At 43.4% G+C, this 24298-nt stretch overlaps 1 protein-coding gene across 4 annotated transcripts in view; it reads left to right on the top strand.

The window, feature by feature from the left end:
* The first annotated feature begins 20252 nt into the window (after positions 1–20252).
* The window catches only part of TMEM150C (transmembrane protein 150C), a 67115-nt gene continuing 63069 nt past the window's right edge, over positions 20253–24298 (top strand). For 3 of the 4 annotated variants that reach the window (XM_030192488.1, XM_030192490.1, XM_030192491.1), the window contains exon 1: positions 20612–20689. The gene's annotated coding sequence lies outside the window, so the exon portion shown is untranslated. Of the gene's footprint in view, positions 20316–20611; positions 20690–24298 lie in introns of those variants that run through there. The other variant, XM_030192489.1, reaches the window with a different exon arrangement.

The raw sequence follows: 24298 nt of genomic DNA on the forward strand, positions 1-24298 counted from the left end.
CTGCCAGACATTCAACTGTTCTCCTATTTTTTGTAGATCTCTTCTCATATTGTCCCCTCCAGGGAGTCCACTCTGTTGCACATCTTGGCACTTCAGGCAATGGATTTTCCCAATGCCATAAGCAGCATCAGCTGGGTCTGAACTTTCATGATTCGCAGCCTGCTGCTCTTCTGCTCTATAACAATAAAACCTATCACATATGCTCTCTGTGGGTAGATACTACAACCAGGTAAAGGGATTCAGAATGGCCTCAGATCTGTACTAATTACTGATCTCTTCAACTTTCCTTATTGTTAGCACCTACCTGACAGTAAAAAAAGAAAAAAGAGCAATAGCTACACCACCACAATCACTACAACATATACCAGAAAACATATAGCAACAATCTCTTTTTTTCTTCATCCTCACTTATCTTGATGGTTTTTTTTCTCTTATTTATGAGATAAGGCTGCACCATTTTAAAGGAAGGACCCTGACTTAATCCTTGAAAGATCTTCAGAATTTTTGGGACCACATTTTGGGATCTAATACGACAGACCCACAGTTCACAACTCCCTTTGTAACCCAATAATTGCACAGGAAGCTCTACACAGGAAGCAGAAGGACTAGAGGAGTTTAGCTACCCTCCTGCACACTGTCTCACTCCTGATAACTGAGATAAAAGCTCAGCTATATTGTACTATATGCACATGGGGGCAATTCTACAAGAATGCTAAAACTTAAGCACTAAACATTTGCACATGAAGCCAGTATTCTATAATGGCGCACTTGCATGCACAAGCCATTATAGAATCTTAACATGTCAGCAATCGTGCACCTAAAGTTCGGCATGACCAGTTACGCCTCTTCTATGGCAGGTGTAAATGTTTGTGCCTAAATGAAGCAGTTGTCTGTGAGACAGGATTCTATAAAGCCCATGCCAGCATAGTCAAAACATACATGAGCTGCCCATACCCTGCCTACATCAATGCCCCCTTTTCAGATGTGCACTATAGAAGTTATGCACGAACCCCCAAATTCTATATATCACATCTTAATTTCCATGTGGAAATCGAAGCGTATTCTACAACAATGCATGTAACTTAATTGGTTAACTAGCCAATCAGCACTGTCAACTGGATATTAACAAGCAATTATCAGCACTAATCGGCATTAAGATTTATGAGCACAACTCGCCAAGTGTATTTTGTAATGTGGTGCGTGTAAATTCCAAGTCACATAGTTGAAAAGGGAGTATGGTTATGGGCGTGGAATGGGTGGGCGGAAGGATGGCAAACACAGAAGAAAGCGGACCTCCGCAATGGAAAAACCAAGAAAAGAACACAGTGAAGGTGACAAGATGGATGACGCCAAACAAACTTTTACTGGACTCAGAAAAAAGTTCACAGCAAGAGTTTATTCTTAAAAAAACTGGACTCGTCACGAGTCGTGTTTCGGCCATTCAGGCCTGCCTCAGGAGTTCCTGTATGGCAAAGTGCTATTGGTTCTCATAAGGAGAGTCTTGTGCAAACACTGAATTACTCTAACAACACCTTAGGTAAATGGAGAAAGAAAACTTCTGAGCTTCTTCATGAGAGTGTGAGCGTCACTGTTCTCGAAGCATGAGAACAGTGCTTCGAAAACAGTGACGCTCACACTCTCATCAAGAAGCTCAGAAGTTTTCTTTCTCCATTTTCCTAAGGTGTTGTTAGAGCAATCCAGTGTTTGCACAAGACTCTCCTTATGAGAACCAATAGCACTTTGCCATACAGGGACTCCTGAGGCAGGCCTGAACGGCCGAAAAACGACTCATGTCAAGTCCAGATTTTTAAGAATAAACTCTTGCTGTGAACTTTTTTCTGAGTCCAGTAGAAGTTTGTTTGGCGTCATCCATCTTGTCACCTTCGCTGTGTTCTTTTCGTGGAATGGGTGGGTCATGGGCATTTCTAAAATCTATGTGCATTATTGTAGAATACACCCGTTCTGCTCCTAATTTAGGCATCAGGATTTATGCCAAGTGAAACATGGTCTAAATGGGTGTGACCAAATTTGGTCACGTGGAGAGATGCTCAATGTATTCTATATACCACGCGGAAATTTAAGCCTAGTCTATAAAATTTAGACATACTTTAGAAAATATGCCTAGGCGTATTTTTTTTACCGCATGGATTGGCACCATATATAGAATCTAGCTCTATGTTTATAGAATAGATGCCTAACCCACTTTCACATATAACTGCTAATAATTGCCAATTAGTAGTACTTAGCACCATTTAAGAACCAATTAAGGACTGATTAACCAAATAATTACTAGTAAGTGGTGGTATTCTATAACTGCATGCACAATTTATAGAATGAGAGGGATACTGTGTACTATTAGTTTAATAATTTAATGTACTGCGACTCATAAACATACCACTGTGGTTCACTTAGATAAAAAATATATATATATAAATAAAATAATAAACTGTTAAATGTTAGTACCAGCATCCAGGATCCAGTAGATTTAAGACTACTCCATTGCATTAAGCTCCTTATTCCCAAAAATATTCCCCAGCTCCTCACAAATCTGAAGCCCTCTTCCCTTTGTCATTATCCCAGCCACACACTGGAGCTCAGCCTGCATCTGAGATCCTAGGTAAGGGAACATTTTGAAAATGGAGTATTTTATGCTAGTTGTTAATACATGCAGTAGGACTACAATTAATCTATGGCCAGGGCTGGCGTTACTCACCGACAATCTCTAACTGGGATTCTTGTGAAAAGTATTCCTGCTAACCTCATAAATGGGTAACAGTAAATGTATGAAAAATGTGATGGGGAAGAGGGAATCAAAACATCATCGATCACCTTACAGTGAACAGCTTTCACATCATCTCACAGCGAAATATCCTTTTGCAGCTCTTCACACAAGCTAAAAATGCTAGCGTGCCTTTGTAAACAGGGCCCTAAATTTTCTTGTCTTTTAGAGACTTTTTAAACTTGGCCCAGTTCCTTTTCTAAAATCAACAATATACTGAACAGCTTTTCAGCGTTTGCCCTTTATCACTCACACTTCTTAGGGACCCTTTTACTACGTCTGTCCAACACATGTCAATTTAGAACTACTGCCCAGCTACCGCATGCCCCAGTCGGTAATTCCATTTTTTACATGCATCCGAAAATATTTTTTATTTTCTACTGCGTGGTGCTAACCGGGCGGTAATCGGCAGTGTAAGTACTGACGATTACCACCTAGTTAACGCAGGAGACCTTACCGCTAAGTCAATGAGTGGCAGTAAGGTCTCAGGCCCAAAATGGACACGCGCCAATGTTTATTTTTCTGCACATCCATTTTCAGCCAAAAAAAGGTCTTTTTTGTAGGTGCGCTGAAAAATGGGCCTGCACACGTCCAATACATGCGCCTACAACAACGCAGGCCATTTTTCGGTGCACATTAGTAAAAGAACCCCTCAATGAGCTATGACAGTCAGGAAGAAAGCTGGGAAGTACAAAGAACATTATGTAGAAAAAGAGAACACGAACATCTGGAATACACATCATCATAGTTGAAACTTACTAAGTAAAGTCCCTGAGACTTTTGATGTCTTAATTCTGAGAACGAAAAACTTGAGTTTCTTTATTCTTCACATTTCTGCTACATTGGACTCACACACTGGTCAGCAATTCAGTACACAAAAGAACTGAACAGTACTTTGTTAAATGCTAAAAACAAAAAAAAAATCACAAAGTTACAAGTTTGAGCAAACTCATATCTGCAATTCATATGTTCAGTATAGTTTTAGAGTAGTATTTCTGCAGAATTTAACTGACCTAAAATGTGTGTTTGGGACTGTAACTTGTCCATTCATATGTAATCCAGTTGCAGCTGGTGGGCCAAACTCCTGCTGTTTTTTTTAGAGACCAAAAAAGTAGTAAGGTGTGACAGCTCCCCAAAAATATATTTTTTTATTTGTTACATTTGTACCCCACATTTTCCCACCTATTTGCAGGCTCAATGTGGCTTACATAGTACCGTAGAGGCGTTAGCTAATTCGGTTGATAACACATACAAAGTTATATTGTGGTCAGAAGTAGTTGTGGATCAGGCATCAAGGGGTTGAGGGAAGTGAAGATGTATATTGTATAATGCATTAAAAAGGAAACTATAGAAAAAATTAACCACCTAACTAAAGCACACCAGGCCTAAGCAATGAAAATTGCCTATGCCTTCTTTGTGTATCTTGTGATATGTCTGAAAATACTAAGATATTTTCCCCCAGAAATTTCTTCTCACTTGATCTGAATTAATATCTAAGCAATAGGTATGTCAGCACTGGTATTAAATGTCACATCCAGTGCTGACCTAGATTCATCAGGCTTCTTTCCAACAGGTACTTTTTGAGTCCGATACTTCCAGAGAGCCCAATGTAATTCATCCGTTACTGATTAACCTCTCTTCTTATTTGGAATACAAACGAATTATTGTTGGAATAGTCTCAGCGGATAAAAACACTTTCATCTAAAATTTCAAACAATTCTTTAGCTGAAACCACTGGAACTCAATAAATGTAAATTCACTCCTCTAGAAACAAACATTCTTCATCTTCTTCCATTTTAAATGAACATTTGTCAAATTTGTAATACAGGTAGCTTGAACAGACTATATCTGGGTTAACTGTTTCTTGAATATCTTCCATTGTTTTCTCCATGTTATTCAGTCTAATTATCTGAAAAGCTATAAACTTAATTTTAGTTTCCAGATCAGAAATTCAGGGGGTTAAACTATTTATAACTGGAAGTAGGGTTTTTGCCAAATAGATATGGATAATCAAATAGTATTCCAACATCATTTCCTCAGGTATGTGCAATAAGTAGCCTGGCAAAGTTTGCACTATATTCACATTAGAAAGGAAATCCATTTGCACCATTTCTTTCATCTGGACTGAAGGAGTCGCCTAATGCTTAGTGCGGTGGCCTGAGAATCAGAGGAACCAGGTTTGATTCTCACTGCAGCTCCTTGTGACTCTGGGAAAGTCATTTAAACTTCCATTGCCCCAGATACAAAGTAAGTACCTATACATAATATGTAAACCACTTTGACTGTAGCCACAGAAAGGCATTATGTCAAATCCCATCCCCTTATCTGTACAGTAATTACAGTAGCATTGCCAGCCTCCTCTTGCAGTTGTCCTGCTTCCAGCAGACTTCCCACGGCAGCACCAAGAGAGAGAACACTCTGCTCCGGATTCCAGTCTTTAGGGTGCCACTTCTCCACATCCGCACAGCTTGCCATTCAGGGCTGTGGGGGCAGTGTCCTTCCATCTAGGCTGAGAGTGGCTTCGAGCCCAGGGAGCTACTCCCATCCTCTTCCCATGGTTTCAGGTTCCAGCAGACTTCTTTGCTCTGGATCCCTCAATGCTCCTGGTGTGCAAAAAACACGCCTATCAAATTGGTCCAATGTTCAAAGACACCAAAGATTGAGGCTGCCCCTTTTCTGCCACCCCCCCCCCCCTGGTGTTTCCCCATTACAAGGAATTTGAAAAGGAACTTAAGGCGTTTGCACACTGCTACCACCCAGCAGCTACCTTGGATCCATCCTGGTTTACTTACTTATTTATTTTACAGATGTTTGATATTCAAAGAGCAGATACCTATTGCCTTAAAGCCCAATTAAACATTTACTCAAAAAGCATTGTATGAGCTGGGCTCTAAAGCTCAGAGCTCTCTGATTGATATAACAAAGGAACTAAGCAAGTCTCAGGTGAGAGGCCTTACATGCTGTAAATATGGGTAAATGCAAATTCTTTGACCTAAACAGCTAATCTTGATCATAACGCGAGAAAAAACTGTAGAGCTGAAAGCCACAATCAAGGTTGCATTTATGATCCCTCCCCTAGCCGAATCTCCAAAAGCTGACCGACATTCAAACTATCAGCAGATGACTGATTACCTGGAAACTCCCTGCCTTCAAAATCCTCTGCATCTTCCAGCTGGTAAATAATATACCATAGACATTGGCAGCATTCCCAGAATTTCCTGCAGATATCTTTTGGAACATATCAAGGCAAGGGATCAAATATACTACTACTACTACTACTACTATTTATCATTTCTATAGCGCTACAAGGCATATGAAATAAACCTTGAATTGTTCTTCCTACTGGTGTTTTCCAGAATTCCCCATTTACCCTGCAGTACCAGGTTATTTTCCTCAGGACACACTTTGTTCCAGTTCACTAATTTTCTCAGTGTGGCCGATAAGCATTAACACACATATTTGTAAGTTAAAAGAATGGTCCTTTTGTTAAGTAACACTGTTACCCACTGACCAGAAACAGAAAGCTCTACATTAGCAATCACTGACCAGATAACTCCAAACTTATTACCATACTTCAGGCTTCACCAGTACACTCTTCCACCTAGACAGAGGAGCAGCTTCTGGAGAGGCAGAGGGCCCACTAGTAGCATGAAAACCTAGCCAAGTTCTCAGATCAGCAGATAATCTCTATATATAAAAGGCACCACCAACGTTCTAAATGAAGCCTCCAGCCAGAAGGGGGAGAGATATCCGGTTTCCCCATGAGTGTCCGCCCCGCCCTCGCTCTCTCTGTAACACAAACAGTGAAGGAAAACACAGCAAAGCACGAAATCAATTCGCTCTCTCTGTAACAGTGAAGGACTCAGAGGGGGGAGGGGAGAGAGGGCAGAAGCCCTCACTATCTCTGTAACATAAACACAGCACAGCAGGAAACTTAACACTGAAGGACTCGACTCCGAGGGGGGAGGGGACAGAGAGGACAGACAGCACAGGGGAAGGGAGAGAGGGCAGAGACGCACACACTCCCACATGCACACAGAAGAAAACCTTGCTAGCCCCCGTTTCATTTGCATCAGAAACGGGGCTTTTTTACTAGTGTTTCTATAATACAACCTTGTTATAGATCAGCTGAAATATTCACTGCACCAGGAACTGCTACTTGGTTTAACACATGCTGGTCTATCTCCATGGGAAATCTAGGGCTGTTCCTTTCCTTCTGTAATTGTTGTTTGGAAGGTGGACCATTGCTAACATTGGGTTGAAATTGCAACTTTCCTGATTGGTACGATGACAAGTTTCCTTGGTATTGTGATCGTCAAAAGCCACAATGGGAAATTTCCACATCCCAGGGCTCAGCAAAAACCTCAAATGCAGCAGGGGAGATGAAAGCCTTGCCAAGGTTTGTATCAGGACTAGAGAGTTGCACGGGGACAGAAATCCAACCCATCCCCACCTGTCCCCGCTGGAATCTAACCCCATCCGTCCCCATGGGGAATCTAACCCATTCCCACCCGTCCCCATGGGGAATCTAATGGTACATTTAAAAAAATTCCTGTCTGCTCTCTGGGTTCGAGCCGCAGCACTGCAGGCAAGAAAGGAACGGAAGTTGGAACACTCTAGTGCACACATGTAAAACTTCTCTGATTCACTGGCACTGTGTGTTAAGAGATCGCCAAATGTACACGCCAGTAGGTCAGGTGACATCTGATGCTCGTGCCTATGTCAGAGCAGAGGTCTGCGCATCAGCCCAGGAGCAGAGAGGATTAATAGTATCGTACTAAATGACAGCAGATAAAAACCAGAACGGTCCATCCAGTCTGCCCAATAGACATAATCATTATCAATTCATGATTAAATCAACAATGAATGTGATATTATATACAGTGCAATCCGCTTAGGTGCAAGGGTCTGGGACCAAAGAAATGCATGCAGTTAACCAGAGCGTGCACTAAACCGTTGTGACCCAAAGAAGCTTGACATCTGATAAACATATGTACAGTACTGTTTATTATTATACGTACAGTATACAGTCTCAGTTAACTGACATTAGGCTGGCTTGAAGTAATCAGTTATAGTCCTCTGTACAATCTTAGGTCTGTGAGTTCCATAGACTACATCTGCCAGACGGTAAAAACTGTCACAGCACTGACATCCAGTAACCTCCAGATAGGCCCACACAGTGTTGAGACTCTCCAGCGCTCTTGCAAAAGTGACAGGAGGTTGTTGAATTTCATCAGCATGTGCCTCGCTGCTCATTTCTTCATCTGTTCCATCATCAGCCGTTGTTGCCTGCATGTAGGAGCATATCTCAACATCAGTGCTGTCTTCAGCTGTTTATAGATCGTAATCAACAGCTACGTAGCGATGGAACTCCTCTTCAGTAACACCGACTGGGATGTCAATAACCTCTTCATCTGATGCGTTTGCAACAGCTGCACCTGTTTCGTCCCTCTCCACATCCTTAACAAAGCTTGCCCGCTTGTAGCAGTTCACAATGGTTGCCTGTGTAACATTATTCCAGACTTCTTTCTGCATATGTAGGGAATCCAACAGTGACAGATTACGAGCCAGTTCAACAGCACGTTTATCCTTCCCAGTCTGGTCATCCATAACACTCATCAGATGACGTAGCACAAGAGCCTGATAATGTTGTTTGAAATTGGCTATTATGCCCTGATCCAGAGGTTGGATCAGAGACGTAGTGTTTGGTGGCAGGAAGACCACCTTGACGTTAGACAGCCAGACATCATCCCTGTATGCAGCACAATTATCACAAAGCAGCAAAATCTGACGCTTTTGTGCCTGCATTCTAGTGTCTAACTTCTTTAGCCACTGCTTCCAAATTTCCCCAGTCATCCATGAATTTGCGTTAGCCTCGAATGACACAGGAAGTCGCTTAACTTTCTTGAAGCAACAGGGCTGTTTGCTCGTTCCAATGACGAGGGGTTCCAACTTCTCACTCCCATCCATATTTCAGCAAAGGAGGACTGTCAGTCGGTCCTTGGATGTTTTACCTCCAGTAGCTTCTGCATGTTTGAATGCAAGTGTTCCATCAGGAATCGCTCGCCAGTAGAGACCATTTTTGTCAGCATTGAAAATGTCATGAGGTTCAAATTCATTCAAGATGGTAGGAAGAAATGAAACAATCCAATTTTCAGCACCAAAGTCATCAGCGTCTTGTTTCTCACCATGCTGTTTCTTGAATTTTATGCTGTTCCTCTCCTTCCATCTTTCCAACCATCCAACAGTGCATAGGCGCCCGGTATAAGAGGCTTGGGGAAGCTTACCCAACCACTGCCCCCACCCCGCGAGCTGCAGACTTCCCTGCTCCCCAGTCGCCAATCATCTCCTGTCTCTGCCCTCAGCTGCCTGATAGCCCTCGTTCCCTTCCTGCCCTCGCCCTACCTTTAAATATTTTAATTTTCCTGGAGCAGGCGGCGCCGGCATTGCAAGCAGCAGCAGGCTCCAGCCTTCCCTCGCATGGCTCCGCCCTCTTCTGACGTATTTCCTGTTTCCGCGAGGGCAGAACCATGCAAGGGAAGGCTGGAGCCTGCTGCTGCTTGCAATGTCGGCGCTGCCCGCTCCAGGAAAATTACAACATTTTAAGGTAGGGCGAGGGCAGGAAGGGAACGAGGGCTATCAGCTGAGGGCAGAGTAAACTTCCTTCTCTGACTTGTGATGCTGTAACTTGCTTTCATCCCGTGCTGCTCATGTTGATGCTTCAAAGACTCAACTGTGTGTTCCTCAGTCACAGATGTTTAAATGATTAATGCTGGGTCATGGTAAGATGAACCCAGTGTGGTTCCAGTCCAATAAATTCCACTTAGAGCAGCTCCTTCATAAGACTGATATTGGTAAACATTTGTTTAATACTCCAGTTGCCAGTTACAGTCAGCAAAATCATTGAGGCCCATCAGATCCTGCTGAGATATTTCTGTTTAAAAGTTGTCTTGAAAGCTCATGTGTACATATGAAAATAAGTAAATGAGAGTTACAGCTGTTTCTCACTAGAACACCAAGCAGACATCAGACTGAAACTCATACAGATGGAATGCACAGTATTTCATGTCTTATAAAATGGAAAGCTAGTTTTTTGTGTGACTCGCACCTCCTTCCCTTTTTAAATGTCTGATTTTAGATTTTAACCAGTAAACACTGATAGAACACCCACAATGCAAAAAAAAAAAAAAAAAAAAGTAAATTAGGTATTTATTGGGTAAACACTGGGAAAACACCACTTCCTCTATTGCTCTTTCACCCCTCTCCTTAATTAGCTGGACAATAAACACCTAAATTGACCTTTTAAAAAGACCTAAGAATAGAAGCCCTAATTATGATTTACTCAACATATTTGTCTGTGTAATGACCCACAGATTTTATTTTGTTAAGTTGTATGCCATTGTTATATAATTTTGTTGGATGGCTGCAAGTATAGGTTTTTATAATTATGTTTTAAGACCTGGGCATAGCCCTATGATGATATGAATACAGCACAAACAGCTAAGGAGCTCTGTGCATGAATTACAGTACATACATTCTTCATAGCTCCATGCAGACATCACACACATGTAAACCATGAATACAGCTATACAGCTCAAGGGCAGATTTTCCTCAGAACCTCATGCAGATGCCTATATGCAAGGTCACAAAAGAGAGGGTAAAACAGCATACAAGCATACAAAAGAAGCAACACTGGGCCTTCAGGATAGAGATAAATGTTGTCCTTTAATGTGAAAATGACCCGACACGGGCCGTGGTTCGGCGTACTAATGCCTGCCTCAGGGTTCAGAATGATCCTTAAAAATCTAGACAGATGAAAATATTCAAGCATTCCAGATTTATTACCAGAAACTGCTAATTGTCCGTTTCTTCAAACCAGACGTTTTTTACACTGACAACGTCTGGTCTGAAGAAACGGACAATTAGCAGTTTCTGGTAATAAATCTGGAATGCTTGAATATCTTCAACTGTCTAGATTTTTAAGGATCATTCTGAACCCTGAGGCAGGCGTTAGTACGCCGAAACACGGCCCGTGTCGGGTCATTTTCACATTAAAGGACATTTATCTCTATCCTGAAGGCCCAGTGTTGCTTCTTTTGTTTCTTTCTCATGCCTATATGCAAACCAAGAATACAGCACAAAGAATAAAAGAATGTAATGTATCTTTACCAGATCCTATGAAACTGCCAGGGTTAGGGCAGGATTAAGTTAGTGCTAGGCTAGGGAGACAAGTATACTGGGTTGTATTTTGGGGTCTCACCATTTTTAACCCCCATTCCCCAAACACGTGAATACCAGTATATTAGCTTTTGTATATAATCATTAATGTGAGGGTTTAAAAATACTCCCAGGTACCAACAAGCATTCTCCCTTTCCATTCATGGAGATCAGGAAGCATTCTTCCACTGTCCCCCATCACACTCCCAGAAAGTACTCTTCCCTCCCAAGCCTCTAAAACACCCAGCACCTATTTGGCTGCTCACTGTTTTCTGTACCTTTGGGTGTTGTAAGCTTGACATGGGTGGCTGAAGGTGGGGGCAGGGGAGAGGAGAGAATCGCTGGACATGGATGGATGGAGGGGAGGACAGGGGAGAGGAGTTGCTGGACATGAGTGGATGGAGGGGAGAGAGGAAGGTTGCTGGACATGGATGGAGGAGAGGGAAGGGAGAGAGAAGAAATGCTGGACATGGATAGAGGGGAGGGAAGAGTGAGGAAGGAGATGAGATGAGGGAAAAGGAAGAGAGGAGAAAAACTGCACATGGATGAAGAAAATAGGCAGAAGCTGGATCCACTGGACAGTCAAGTCTGTGGAGGACCCAGCTTTTACTTATGGATGTAGGGCAAGAAATGAAGAAGAAAGGTGGAAAGTAAAGAAATAAATGGAAAGGAAGCCCTGGAAATGGATTTAAGAGGACAGATAGCAACAGAATCAGATACTGGGCCAGCATGATCAGAAAAACAAAGTCACCAGACAACAAAGGTAGAAAAAATCATTTTATTTTCATTATAGTGTTTGGAATATGTCCACTTTGAGAATCACACGCTCAACATTAAAAGTTTATATTTATTTACTTATTTATGGCATTTTATCCCACATTAAACATGAATTAGATTGGAACCTGAGATCATTTAATATATTTTTTTTTTTGGAGTAATGCATTGCCCCCCCCCCCCTCAGGCTCTCTCCCCAGCTATAGCCAGCTCTGCAATTTTGAGGGGAGGCGCAGAGGTAGACGGGGGCGTGCAGAGGTGGACCGTAGAGAGAGCCTGTTGTTAAACATTTACCAGCACACGACTAGTGCCCACCCATCCAACCTGTTGGCCCACCCAAAAATTGCCTTCTGGATACGCCACTGCCACAGGGAGGGAGTGAGAGGGATAGACGCTGCATCGGGGAGTGGGGGGATGAGAGAGAGCCTGTCAGTAGCAGCGATCTGATCAAATTAGAGGGACTGCAGGGAGGGAGCAAGAGGGATAAATGCTGCATTCGGGGGGGGGGGGAACGAGGGAGAAGGATAGACACTGCATTCAGGAGGGAAAGAGGGAGAGGGATAGATACTGCAATGGGGGGGAGAAACAAGGGAGAATTGCTGGACATGGATGGATGGAGGGGGCAGGGAAGAGAGGAAATTTACTGGATATGGATGGATGGAGGAGAGGGAAGGGGAGAATGGAGAGTTGCTGGACATGGATGGAATGGAGGGCAGGGAAGAAGGAGAAATGTTGGACAAGGATGGAGGGAAGGAAAGACAAAGGAAAGATGCAACCGGATGGAGTGGAAGGGAGAGAGGAGAAATGCTGGACATGGATGGAGGGAGGGGGAAGACAAAGGAAGTACATGCACATGGATGGAGGGGAGTGGAGTGAGGAGAAATGCTGGATATGGATGGAGAGAAAATTGCTGAATTTAAGGGCTGGATTGGAACACTTTGAGGGCAGATGTTGAAACTGGAGAAAGGTTAGGGACAGGGCTACAGATGGTAGACAGGACACATAAGGGGACAGCAGAATGGTGGACATGGTGAGAGAAAAAATATCAAATGGAAAGAAGACACTGCATAAAACAGAAGACACTGGGACCAAAGCTAATAGAAAAACTAAATGCTCAGACAGCAAAGGTAGAAACATGTTTTTAATTCAGAATTTATTAATTGGAATATGTTAGCTTTTGGAAATGTGCATCTGTGATATTTTGCATGCAAGTTTCCATTTTTCTAGTATTGCTGCATGCTGAGTCTGACTTCTTGAGGTAACTTTCCAGTTCAGTATTTTGCCTTCATATCTGTTGTGTCATGTGTTTTTCATATGTGATCAAGATGCAGTATTCTGCTAGTGTGTAGTATTTGCAGCCCTTTTTGTTTATTTTTTTTTTGTTTCACTAGGTTGTGCGTTGTTTAAGGTTGTTGTGTTTATTCCCAGTTTATTCTTACTGCTTGTCTATGTAAATATTGAGGAGCTGGACTAGAGGTCAAGAGAGATATGTCTTTGCTCAGTTTATCTTCAACTGCTGTTTGAGGGACACAACTATCCTGCAAGTTCTGGAACAGTGGGAAGGACTAATGGAAAGAAAATTATCAGGTAACACCTAATTTCTCCTTGCCGTTGCACGTAGAAGCGAAGGCACTGGCAGGAGCCTGTCTCTTCGCAGCCTGCAGGTGAGTGACTGTCTCGTTCTGTACTATGCATGGAGCACACTTTACTCCTTGAGTTCAGGAGGATTTTCTGAAGATTGCAAGTCTTATCGGGGGATGGGGGGGTGGAAGGTTTTGCTCCTGGCTAGTGGTCTGTCATCAGCCATGATCTTGGCCTCTTCGTATGATCAGAGTCGCAAGCAGCAACTTCTCCCTCATCTCCATCTTTGCCTAGTGCTCCCCTGCTTTACCCTTAAGATAATTTTCTTAAAGCAGGATTGCTTATACTGTACTGTAGATGCAGACTGAGTGCATAGATCCTTAGATGAAAATGCTTGAACTGTAGAGACGAGCAGAGATGTCAAGGGTGGCCCATCTCAAAGAATAAGATTCACCACCACAGTTACGTGAGATTGAAGGTCAATGAGTGAGGCTGTCTAATGGTGCATCCAGGGTATAAATTTAGAAAGATGTGCATGTTGGTTTGCTTTCTAAATGCTGCTGAAGCTCTAGGGCAATAGTTTGGGGACCCTGGCATAAAGGATAATAGTCCTACATCTTCTCTCTCTCCTTCCCTCTACGGTGCATCTCTCATTTTCTCTTACCCCTTTCCCCCAGAGTCCAGCATCTCTACCTCTCTCTCTCTCTGCCCCCTCCCCCATAGTACAGCAACACTCTCTTACCTCCCTAGCCCTGTGGTTCAACATCTCTCCCTCCCCTCTGCCCCAGGTCCAACATCTCTCCCTTCCCATTGTCCAGCATCTTTCCCTCCAGTCCCCCTTGCCCACTGTCTGGTATTTTTCTGTCTCTCCCTATGCCCCTGTCCTACCTTCAAACTTGAGGTTAGCACTAGAGGTCATTGGTAGTGACAGCGATTCATACATGCTACCTGCATTTTTCTATACAAGCATATATTGTAATACTTGTAAAAGTTAAATATATATATATATATATATATCAAACATATAAATGAGACGTGACCGACTCACCTGCAAATGCGCAGTAGAGTCCGAACGTTCAGAGCAACAGTCTAGAGGTGCGGCGACTCCGCCCCGAACACCTGGCGAGTTCCACTCCCCCTCCCTCTGATGTTTAGACGTCACCCAAATGCGGGGCGACTCCGCGAGGATGGTGCGAGGGGAAGAGCCATGGCGGCGCTGACGACTGACGTTTCACCCCAAGAGGCTTGGCCCCGGACGCCCACGTGACTCGCCTTCCTCGCCTTTGATTTGCGGAGCCCTAAGGGGAGGAGCCGTGGCGGCAGTGACTGACGTTTCACCGCAAGAGGCGTGGCCCCAGACGCGGAAATCGAGTGCCGGCGGTTTGGGGAGAAGGACATGGGGGGGAGCAGGGTTGCTGGACATGGGGGGAAGGCAGAGGAGAAAGTAGGCTTGCTGGACATGGGGGGAGGGTAGGGGAGAGATCAGGGTTACTGGACATGGGGGGGGGAGGGCAGGGGAGAGAGCAGAGTTGTTGGGGGTGGGGTGGGGTGGGAGAGGGGGGGCCATAGGAAAACCAAAAACTAGCCCGTTGTTACGGGCTTAACGGCTAGTATATATATATATATATATATATATATATATATATATCTCCACCTCTGACTGCACTTGCATCTATAGCAGGTATCTATGCCTGTCCATCACTTCCACAATGTTTTGTTTTCTTTACACCCAGTTTCTCACTGCTGTTCTTGCTCATCAGCCAAGTTCACTACATTGAACTTGAAGGTCCACACCTCCCAAGGGATGCACTCATCTGAGAAAGGCCAATACAATTTTCTTTTTTTAAACCCTGCTATGCTACTGCTTTTACCATATACTCTGGCAACAAATTCCAGAGTTAATTACACATTGCGTAAAGAAATATTTTTTCCAATTTCTAAATTTACTACTTAGTAGCTTCAATACGAACCCACTAGTCTTTGTATTTTTTGGAAAGAGTAAAAAAGCAATTCACATCTACCATTTCTACTGCACACAGTATTTTATAGACTTTATCATATCTCCCCCTCAGCTGTCTGTTCTCCAAGCTGAAGAGCGCTAGCCTCTCTAACTTTTCCTCATAGGGAAGTCGTTCTAGCCCATTTATCACATTACTGTATTAGAGCTTTTTAGTCATCATGGTTGCCTTTCTAGGTGCCAATTTTTCATCCTTCTCACATAAAAAGTAGCTGAATTTAGTTTTGCATTAATACCTTTTGAGTTTCTTACCATTTTTCATTTTCAGAACAGGTCTGTCAAGAGAGAAAATTCCCCGAGTGTGAGTTGTTGTTTCCAACAGTATATATCAAGACGAACTGTTGTGCAGAAGTCCTGGAGGTATTAGTGGAAGGTCACCAGATTGAGGAAATAATGAATACTTTGCTATACACCATCCTCCCCCACCAGAGCACTGGAACTTTCCATTCAAAAAGGAAGGGACCTATTCCATAGCGGCCACGCCCGATAGCCATGCAATAACAGCCACAGGTGGGTATCTTTACTTCAGGATTCCAAGCCTGATTGTGTGTTGAGAAGCCAATTTCTGGTCCATTTTGATTCTGATAAGAGACATACATAAAATTGCAAAGCAGCAACCGTTTTTGCTTGTACGTCTTTGTTCCTGAAATTCTAACAGGCACACAGTCTTTCTTCCCTGAACAAAGTCTACTGAATTCATCATCTTCAAAACAATCTTGTACTTTCTGAACAACTTCAGATGAGAGCTTCCTTCCTTGGCGATTTTCTGGAACAGCTAAAATACCTTGCTCAGCCTTCAGTTTTCTGGCTTGCTTTACCATTCTTTCTGATACATCAAATGCTGTTACTGTATCTTTAATTGTCCAGCTTTTTGGAACTAAGGTCAATATTTGAACCTTTTCCTTATGATTTGATACTTTAAATTTTTCTTTCAAATCTTCTATAAGATTATCGAGGTCTGCACAATTATTACATCCTGGCCCACTTTTACGTGGTTGTTCGCGGTAATTGATCCCCATAGCAGCAGCAATTTGGTTTCCAATTAAACTTTGTGCTTCAGAAATCTTTCTTTTTGCGTAGCTTGGCTTATCTCTGTCAGTTAGTTGTCTCCTTTTGAGTGGTGAAGCACCAATAAATGATAAACTTTTGTTGATGGATGGTTCAGTTTCATCCATTGTGAAATCTTGTTCAGACTGGGATGATGATGCTGATGGTTCTAGCTTTTTATTTAGTGTCGACTTGCAGGCAGGGCAAAGCGTCTGACCCGGTTTTATATTTATCACGTCTTTTTTATTTAGCTCACGAAGTTTGGCAGCTGTTTCAATACCAATCACTCTAAGTCCAGCTCTTACATTATGATTCTTCTTCTTGAATGGATTGCAACATTTCTTTTGCATTGATTAACATTCACTTAGGAAAAGGGATTCATGGTGAAAGCAAATGACGGAATCCATCAAGTTTTGCTTCTGAACGAATAAGAAGCAATTTCTGGTCACATTCTGTGAAATCCCCAAAAGGTTTGAATCCTGCCTTCTTAGCATAGAAGATTACATGGCACTTTGATGTACCAGCATTTTCCCCAATTGAACAGGGAGCCAAGGATTCTTCATTTTACTTGTCTTCTGACATCTATAATTAAATGGTACAACAGATGATAAACACACTTTTTAAAATATTTTATTAAGCTGGAATATTCACCTGAGATGGCATGACCAAACTGATAACAGCGCACAATAAACGATTGGACAATCAACGAATAAAATACGAATGAATAAATAATTATATCAATACTTTTAAGCGACTATTAAGACTCAATTTCCTAGAAATGAAGAAAAATTAGTGCATCAAGCGTACTAAATATAACATACTTTGACCTGAGTAAATGGCTACTTAATGGTGGCATTGCAAAACAAAAACATATCAGTGTTGTAGAGCACAATTTTCTCTTTCAGATGATACTGTTCACAAGCTGATTCAGGCAGACTCTTTTTTAATAATTGGTTTTGAACTTTGGTACATTTTACCATTTGTGCTGACAGTGCCAACTTTGAAGAGATCCTGCAGGGCGGTTATAGATGCTGGTTAGTTGCAAATCTGGCAGTATTATGTCCAGTACAAGCATAATGCTTGTTCAAAATTTCAAGTCCGTATCTTTGTTTGCATGGAAGTTGTTGCAGTCTGAATATTGGTCCAAATATGTTCTGATGAGTCGCGACCAATTTTGATGCACACTTTGAGTCAACTTGTTTGACTGGATTTTGCATCCATAATATTAAAATGTATTTCTTCGGAATTAGCATCAAAAACTGTACAGGATTTAATTTTTTAGCTCATGTAAATGGGCTTCACACTCACGGAGCCTGGTCCTTTCAGGAAAAAGGTCTTCAGATCAATCTCCTGGAATTGTGAGCGACCTGGAACGCTCTGAAGGCTTTCAGAGATCGGCTGTCCAACCAAATCATCTTGATTCAGACAATCAGGTTGCCATGTATTACACCAACAAGCAGGGGGGCACCGGATCTCACCCTCTGTGTCAGGAAGCTGTCCAGATGTGGCTTTGGGCACGCCGTCATGGCACATTTCTCTAAGCCACTTATCTGGCAGGCGTAAACAACAGTCTGGCCGACAGACTGAGCAGAGTAATGCAACCTCACGAGTGGTCACTGAACATGGGCATAGCCCTTAAGGTCTTCCAAGCATGGGACACCCCCTCGGTGGATCTTTTTGCCACTCAGATCAATCACAAGGTCCCTCAGTTCTGTTCCAGGCTTCAAGCCCACGACAGACTAGTGTCAAGATGCCTTTCTCATACATTGGGGAACAGGCCTTCTGTATGCGTATCCTCCCATACCTCTAGTAGGGAAGACTTTGCTGAAACTCAAGCAAGACTGCAGAACCATGATTCTGATTGCTCCCTTTTGGCCACACCAAATTTGATTCCCTCTTCTTCTGGAGCTGTCCTCCGAGGAACCGTGGAGATTGGAGCGTTTTCCCACCCTCATAACCCAGAACGAGGGGTCACTTCTACATCCCAACCTTCAGCCTCTGGCTCTCACGGCCTGGATGTTGAGAGCTTAGAATTCGCCTCCTTGGGTCTTTCAGAGGGTGTCTCCTGAGTCTTGCTTGCTTCCAGGAAAGATTCCACGAGGAGGTTTTACTCTTTTGAAATGGATGAGATTTGCTGTCTGGTGTGACAGCAAGGCCCTAGATCCTCTTTCTTGTCCTACACAGACCCTGCTTGAATTCCTTCTACACTTGTCGGAGTCTGTTCTCAAGACCAACTCAGTAAGGGGTCACCTTAGTGCAATCAGTGCTTATCATCAGCGTGTAGAGGTTAAGCCTATCTCTGGACAGCCTTTAGTTGTTCGCTCTATGAGAGGTTTGCTGTTGTCAAAGCCCCCTGTCAAACCTCCACCAGTGTCATGGGATCTCAACGTCGTTCTCACCCAGCTGATGAAAGCTCCTTTTGAGCCAATGAATTCCTTCCATCTGAAGTACTTGACCTGGAAGGTCATTTTCTTGGTGGCTGTTACTCAGGCTCTGGTAGTGGATGCACCTTATACTACGTTTCATCACAACAGAATAGTCCTTCGCACGCACCCTAAGTTCCTGCCGATGGTGGTGTCGGAGTTCCATCTGAACCAGTCAATTGTCTTGCCAACATTTTTTCCCCTTCCTCATGCCCACCCTGGCGAAAGCAGTTTGCACACCTTGGACTGCAAGAGAGCATTGGCCTTTTACGTGGAGCGGGCGAAGCCCTTCAGACAGTCTGCCCAGTTATTTGTTTCTTTCGATCCCAACAGGAGGGGAGTCGTCATCAGGAAATGCACAATCTCAAATTGGCTATCAGATTGTATTTCCTTCACTTGTGCCCAAGCTGGGCTGACTCTGGAGGGCCATATCACAGCTCATAATGTTAGAGCCATGGCTGCGTCGGTGGCTCACTTAAAGTCAGCCTCCATTGAAGAGATTTGCAAGGCTGCAATGTGGTCATCAGTCCACACATTCACATCTCACTACTGCCTTCAGCAGGATACCCGACGCGACAGTTGGTTTGGGCAGTCAGTGCTGCAGAATCTGTTTGGGGTTTATAATCCAACTCCACCCCCCTAGGCCCTTTTTGTTCTGTTCCAGGCTGCACTCTTGTTGTTTTTAGTTTCAGGTCGATCTTTGTTACGTCCTTGCCGTTGCAAGGCCCAATTGACCACTGTTCATTGTTTTGAGTTAGCCTGGATGCTAGGGATACCCCACATGCGAGAACAAGCAGCCCGCTTGTCCTCGGAGAAAGCGAAGATACTTACCTGTAGCAGGTATTCTCCGAGGACTATAGGCTGATTGTTCTCACAAACCTGCCCACCTCCTCTTTGGAGTTATTTGTTTCTTTATATGCTTTTTGATCTAACTGAGGAGACGCGCTCAAGCAACGATATCAGTCCGTGTTGTACACGCGCCAAAAGACTCTGGCAAAGTTTTTTTATATTTTGCTTGCAAAATGCCACTTCCCGGGCCGACGCGGACGTCGACCCACGTGTGAGAACAATCTGCCTGCTGTCCTCTGAGAATACCTGCTACAGGTAAGTTAGTATCTTCACTTCACCAAATGCATATGTGTACCTGGGTACGGCATGTATGGCTGTGTATGCATTAAATATTGAAATCCTCCTACACATGATCCATCTTGTGTGATGGGAAAATTCTTTTTCAAAATCACAAGATCAGCAAAAATAACGCAATTAGAGTCAAGGGCAGTGGGTGTGGTGTGGAGTTAGTCCATGCTTACAGGCGATGCAGGCTCGTGCTGCCCTTTACAGTACACAAAGACAGACCTCTAAATAACCCAAGACGGGAGCTCTCTCTCCTTAGCTTTAAGACAGGTCCCGCGCCCTTCCTCCAGGCAACTCCCGGACAATCACAACACAAGAAAGACGGTCAAGGAGATCGAAGCAGGTAAGATATATTAACGTCTCCAGAGAGGTAAGAGACACAAAAAAAAACCCCCAGAGGAAGCAGACGCTTAACAACCGACCCTCCGGTCTATAATCTTTCCGTCTTTCAACACCACTCACTTCCTGTCTTCAAATTTACCTTCCAGAGCCACCAGCAACATACGTGAACGGTTGCTATTACCGGCGGTGACTATGACTAGCCCCCTCTCTGCTCTCTCTCTGGTGATTTTGCTTCGAACTCCGCCTCCCGAGCGTTCGAAGCACAGACGTCAGAGGGGGCGGAGCGCCGGGGAAGGAAAAGCGTCGGGTCAGTGGCTGCCAGGTAGCTGGTGTGAATTGGTGTTGCCGCCGGCGACCTCGAAGGCGAGCTTGGAGGTAGGAGCGGTGAGCTTGAGAATGAGGGAGAGATGCTGGGCCTTGAACCGGAGAGAAGAGGGGTAGACTTACTGGACCTGGGAGAATGGAAGAGGGAGGGTCCTTGAATGCGTGTGAAGACAGAGGGGTGGTCGGCTTGTGAACGCAGTGAAAATGCTTGCTGCTTGGTATCTCTGGGAGCAGCAGCTGAAAAACGGGGAGACTTGGAAATATATAATGTTCTTCTTCGCCAGCTGTGGGCAAGATTTCGTTGGCCAGTTCATCATATATCTATAGTTTACATTTATGACATATTGACTTTAGCTATATCTACATCTCTAGGGGATTATCAAGGATTTCTGTGTAGGTATAGTCAGACTAGAATTCACTATGTTAACTTCTGCATTGTTGGGGTGCCAGAAGAATTCTGAAAACTGTCTTAATGTAGGCTTATTTATCTATAATGTTGTTTTCCTTGTCTGCAGTCTTGAAGTGCCAAAGTTGCAGACAGGAGTATGTGTGGGTGTGTGTAAATCTTTGTTTTAGGTAAATGTGTACAGTGGAGTTTAATGTAATTAAGTAGCAATAGTGTGTGGTGGCTCAGGATTTTCATGCATTAGGGTTACTGTCCAATGCAGGAATTGTATTAGTGCAGATAATTGTGCAGTTGGCAGGCAAACTGGTAGAACAGGGACTTTCTTCCAGTATTTAAAAAAAAATGCCAAATTTTAGTGCCCTTTTTTTTTGTTTGTTTGTTTACTTCCCTCTTAGCACAATCATTTACTATTGTCCCTGAGCTGTAGATTGTCATGTGAAATGCAGCATTTCCTACCTTAGATGACCTGGGTCAAAAATATCTCTGATGGCCCCAGTGGGCCCTACCTCCCCCCCACCCCACCTCCTACCCACCACCCTCACTAGAAACAATCTGTGGTGGACCAGGTAGGCCTCAAACACCTCTTTCATTCTTAACCCACACTTAAGTAAAGAGCCAAGAGCGATGCCCACTTTTTCCTGTCTCCATCTTGGAAAAGATAGCACCTGACTCCAGGTGGTGTGTCAGACTGTCAGTAAAGTAGTGTACCCTTATTTGGCTGGTTGAGCCCCAGCAGAACATTCTGACGTACCCCACAAAGTCAAATGCTGTCACTTTCCAACATGGCTACAGAGTAAGAGAATGCCATAGAACATGTTATTCCATTACTGTATGGATTGCATTGGCTGCCTGTAATTGTTAGAATTAGGTATAAAATTCTGATATTGACATTTTAATTCTGCATGCAGGGATACCTCTATATCTTAATTCTTTGCTTGTTTAGCGCAGCAGGGGATCATTTACAAAGGTGGAGATTTGTCTTTAAAAAAATTCAAGACAGGGTTGAAAACATGGCTATTTCAGGATGCTTGTGCTAATTTGCCTTGAGTTTTAGAGAACTGGGGATTTGATGATTTGTTTTTGTTATTTTTATTTCTTTCTAGTATAAATATATGAAGTACAACAATTTAAACAACCCCCCCCCCCCCCCCACACTACAATTTATCTTTTCTCTCCCTGAGGTTTCTAGTTTTGTTTGGAAAGTTTAATTTGTTATTTAATTGTAATGGATGTGATTTTTATTCTATAAACTGCCTTGATATCTGTTGAAATGTGGTATACTAAAGTTTACTAAATAAACTTCTCTGGAACCAAGTGAATATTTTTGGTTCATGAGGATGCAACAATTTGGGGGCTGCCTGATCAAGGTCCATTGTGTGACCTGGACATAATATCCTTCTTAAAAGTAGGAAGGGTTAAAAAAAAAAGTGGGAAGGGTTTTTTTAAAACTTTCTCTTTGCTTTCCTGTAAGTGTATGAGCTAATTCACTCTGTTTAGTAATTAGTACTGAACTAGGACTGGCTCATGCACTGACTGGAAAGTAGAAAGAGAACACTTCTTGTCTGATGCAAAAAATTCTGGCATGTTGCTGTGCCAATGTGTGCTTTTCTGTCTGCACACTTTTTTTTTTATTGTTTATAATGTTTACATCCCATAAGAACATGTAAAGGGCATATCAACCACAATAAACAAAGCCAAGAAAATTAATTGCTGTTGCAAAGCCCACGTGTCCACACCTTATAAACATTTTTTTGAACACCACAATAATTTGCACGCCATTAGTTTACTGCTTGCATTGGGAGTAAAAATTTGTCTCCGAAGACAAGCAGGCCTATAATTCTTGCATGTGGGTAGCACGGGTCCAAGTTGCTGGTCCGGAGCTTGTAACAAGCTTAAAGCAGGTGTTCACTGTCTTGATCTCATCTTCTCCTCCAACTGTCCACCCTCTAGTTTCCTTGCCTCTGATCATCCCTCCTCTGATCACCATCTTATAACTTTCACACTTAAATCTCCTCCCTCCCAGTCCCGTCCTATCTTATCTCATTTATGTAGGAATCTTCACGATATTGACCCTTCATCTCTATCCTCCCATGTTTCAAACCTCCTCTCTACTGTGGCACCATCCACATCTGTCAACGAGGCTGTTTCTTCTTACAACAATACTCTATTCTCTGCCTTAGACACTCTTGCACCTTTGATGACCCGCCCTGTAAGGCGTACAAAACCCCAACCTTGGCTGACTTCTAATATCCGCTACCTACGTTCCTGTACCCGCTCCGCCGAACGCCTCTGGCGGAAATCTCGGGCCCTTGCTGATTTCTTACACTTTAAGTTCATGCTGACCTCCTTCCAATCTGCTCTTTTACGTGCCAAACAGGATTATTATATCCAACTGACCAACTCTCTTGGCTCTAATCCTCGACTTCTCTTCACCACATTGAACTCTCTCCTCAAGGTGCCCCCTCCCCCAACTCCCCCTTCATTATCTCCTCAGACCCTTGCTGAATTCTTTCACAACAAGGTTGAAAAGATAAACCTTGCTTTCTCTACCTCACCACCTCTCCCTCCACTAGTCCGTTCCCCTCTCTCTCCTTCCCCTCATTCCCTTTCCTCCTTTCCTGAAGTTACTATTGAGGAAACTACACTTCTCCTTCCTTCCTCAAAATGTACCACCTGTTCCTCTGATCCCATTCCCACCCACCTTCTTAATGCCATCTCTCCTGCTCTTACTCCTTTCTTCCTCAAAATGTACCACCTGTTCCTCTGATCCCATTCCCACCCACCTTCTTAATGCCATCTCTCCTGCTCTTATTCCTTTTATCTGTCACATTCTCAACCTCTCACTTTCCACTGCGACTGTCCCTGCTGCCTTTAAACATGCTGTGGTCACACCTCTCCTTAAGAAGCCTTCACTCGACCCTACTTGTCCTTCTAATTACCGACCCATCTCCCTCCTTCCTTTTCTCTCCAAATTACTTGAGCGTGCTGTTCACCGCCGCTGCCTTGATTTTCTCTCCTCACATGCTATTCTTGACCCACTACAATCTGGTTTTCGCCCTCTCCACTCAACCGAAACTGCGCTTACTAAAGTCTCCAATGACCTATTACTGGCTAAATCCAGAGGTCAATATTCCATCCTCATTCTTCTTGATCTTTCCGCTGCTTTTGACACTGTCGATCACAGCATACTTTTCGATACCCTATCCTCACTTGGATTCCAGGTTCTCTTCCTACCTCTCCCTCCGCACCTTTAG

Source organism: Microcaecilia unicolor, chromosome 2 (genome assembly GCF_901765095.1).
Source record: "Microcaecilia unicolor chromosome 2, aMicUni1.1, whole genome shotgun sequence".
NCBI lineage: Eukaryota > Metazoa > Chordata > Amphibia > Gymnophiona > Siphonopidae > Microcaecilia > Microcaecilia unicolor.